Here is a 3170-nt window from a genome sequence, read left to right on the forward strand (position 1 = left end):
TGATGGTATCGCGGTACCAAGCTTCCTCAAATGCGGCCCACTAATCATTAAAATTTTTAAAATTGTTGTTAGCGATTTTGACCTTAACGTCATTCCACAAATTTTCTGTTGGATTGAGATCAGGGCTCTGCGCCGGCCAATCCAATACAAGAATTTTTTCTCCTCTGAGACGTTGCTTCACTGTCTTTGCAGTATGCTTTGGATCATTGTCCTGCATAAATGTCCAATTTAATGGCATAAACTCAAACACAAATAGCTCCATATTATTCGGGTGTATATCCAGATACTGAAATCTATCCATTTTATCAACCACGCGAACAATCAGACCAATACCGTGCCAGGAAAAAGCTCCCCAAACCATTATGATTCCGCTGCCGCGTTTAATCGTCTTTTTTGTAAACCTAGGACTTAGCGCTTGATTTTTTGGACGACGTACAATAGTTTTCCCATCTGGTCCCATCCTATTTATTTTGGTTTCGTCGGTCCAACGTACGATTTGTCTTTGTGGGCTTTTGCAAAGGCAAGTCGGTGTTTGATATGTCTATTTGAGAGGAGTGGTTTTGTTTCGCTTATGCGGCCAAACAGCTGGGCTTCGTTAAGTCGCCTTTCTGGACACCTGTAGACCATATTCTTGATTTATTTCAAGCATTATTTGCCTTGCCGACTTAAAAGGATCTGCTTTGCTCTTGCGTATTATAGGTTCATCCACATTAACATCAGTTTTCTGCGGTTTTGGTTTTCTTTCCGTTTTTTTGCTTAGATAGGATGAATCTTTCTTAACTAAATTAAGAGCATTATAAACCATTTTCCGAGAGCCCAGCATTTCAGCTATTTCTGCATAGCTTTTTCCGTGTTGACTCATACGGTATACCTGTATAAGAACAATTTACCCGGCGTGCAATGTTTTTCACGTCCCATTTTTAGTAATTACTTTAAAATTTTATTTAAGAAACAAAAAATTATACTAAAAATCGCTGAAACAATATTTAAGTTTTATTCAAGTTAAATGTGCTATTTTTGTGTCCATTTTAAAACAGCAGTAATCATAAATAAAATAGAACTCAAAAAATTCCATCGAAAAAAGCGGTAAATTCCTTGCATAAATGTTAGCGTAATAACGGTAACAAATGTAAACAAACAAATTTATTTGATCAAAGCAGAGTGCGTACTAAAAACTTAACTTATCACATAAGGTTCACATTTGTGCTATTTATCTGTAAATGGCTGTATAGTATAACCCATAATGCAGCTGTCTATTTCACAGGTGTCAAATATGATTGACTTACGACGCATTAACAAAAATTACAAATTTTCCGAAAGAGTGCTTAATTTTGTGCCACCTTGCATTTGCTTCATAAATATAAAGTTTTACACTGATTTTTAAAACCATAATTTAGCTAGGAGCATGGAAAAAAATCTGAATCAAAAAAATACCGAAGTGACGCGAACGCCAACATTCCAAATATAATGAGATTATATCAAATTATGTAGACATACTTATGCACAATACATATGTACATACATAAACGAAATAAATATTCATTACTGAGTGCCATATATCGCATTGCTTAGTTGAAAATCTATAAATACACTCACGTTATCAGCACACATGAACTTGGGTATGTATACTCGTGTATATATATGCATACAGTTTCATGACGATTCACTGTTTTCATCTATTTCATAATTACATAATTACTAATTTTTATTTATCAATCAATTATTTTCTAACTTTTAGTAGAGATTTTAAGGGCTTATCATAAAATGAATTAATTTCCGAGTGTTGTTACTAATAATCCAAGTGAATTTTACTTGCCCGGGTAGCTCAGTCGGTAGAGCATTGGACTTTTAATCCAAGGGTCCAGGGTTCAAGTCCCTGCTCGGGCGGATTTATTTTTTGTTTAATTTTTTTAATTTATTTATTTTATTGTAGTTTTCTTAAATTAACGGAACTGGTTTAAATTTTAACAAAAAGCCTTTGCATTCAATTATGATATTAGTATTTTTTCACAATTACAAGAATTTTTTTACATAGGTACAAGCAGTTGTTGTTGTTGTAGCAGCAATGGAAGCGCTCCTTAATTCTACATCGCAATATTCTTATATTCTTTAGAGTAGAAATTCTGGAGTATATGTGAAACTAATTCTAAACAGCCTCAGTTTTTATGGTTCGAAATTCTGTATTTTGTATTAAGGGTATGCAAATTCTTTATAGAGGTATTTTGGGCCATAATTAAGTATTTTTTAAAGTATTTTAAAGAAAAAAATGTATATTACGTTTTTATGAATTTTTTTTTATTTATTTAAAACTCAAGTAGAAGTGAAATCAATTGACAATTGGATGTATCGATATTACAATATAAACATACAGTAATCCCACGGGGGATTTTAGCCTATTCCCGACTCTTTCCGAGGAATGTTTTTTTGATCGAGATTTTTAAGATTTCGGGTATCTTTTTCTACTACACTTAACACAGTAGCACAGTGGGTCAATTGTAAAATATAATACAAATATTTTGTTGTAGAGAAACAAATTTCCTTTTCAACTTAGGTCTTGTTTCTTTTTCAATTGACGTGGCTGAGGATTAGATATTTTGTTTAAAATAAATACTTATAAAAATAATTTTTCTTTACCTTTCAGTAAATATGTGTATGTATGTAGGGGTTTTCAATAAGGGCGGGTAGATGTTGAAATGGAATAAAATGGCGTTTGCTGTGTGGCACGTAGCGCCGTCCTGCTGGAACCACATGTCGTCTAGGTCCATATGGTTCAATATGGGCCATAAGAAATTGGAAGGGCCACCACGTCTACCGAAAAATGGGCGCAATGCGCGCAACGTTTGCATTAATGAACACTCATTTTGATAATAAAGTTTTATCATTTGAACGTGCTGTTCAATCGTGTAACTTGCCTTGATGATTTGGCATAAAAAACTGAATAATAAACAAAAGATTTGACAGATGTCACCAAAACAAAATGGCTGCCACAGGGCGCCAAAATCGACCCGCGCCAATTGAAAAATCCTTTATAATCAGTACTCTTACACTTCAAAAACTATGAACACAATACAAATTTAAATATGAACTTTACAAATAATTTACAGTACAAAAATACGAGGACATTCCACGTTATACGAGGGTTTTAAAAGTACCGCATTTTAGAGGGGATT

General features: G+C 33.6%; 1 non-coding gene across 1 annotated transcript; it reads left to right on the forward strand.

Moving 5' to 3' along the window:
* The first annotated feature begins 1814 nt into the window (after positions 1-1814).
* Positions 1815-1887, forward strand: Trnak-uuu (transfer RNA lysine (anticodon UUU)). Its single transcript has one exon. It is a non-coding gene; the product is annotated as a tRNA-Lys (tRNA).
* Positions 1888-3170: the final 1283 nt, after the last annotated feature.

Source organism: Anastrepha ludens, chromosome 5 (genome assembly GCF_028408465.1).
Source record: "Anastrepha ludens isolate Willacy chromosome 5, idAnaLude1.1, whole genome shotgun sequence".
Classification (NCBI taxonomy): Eukaryota; Metazoa; Arthropoda; class Insecta; order Diptera; family Tephritidae; genus Anastrepha; species Anastrepha ludens.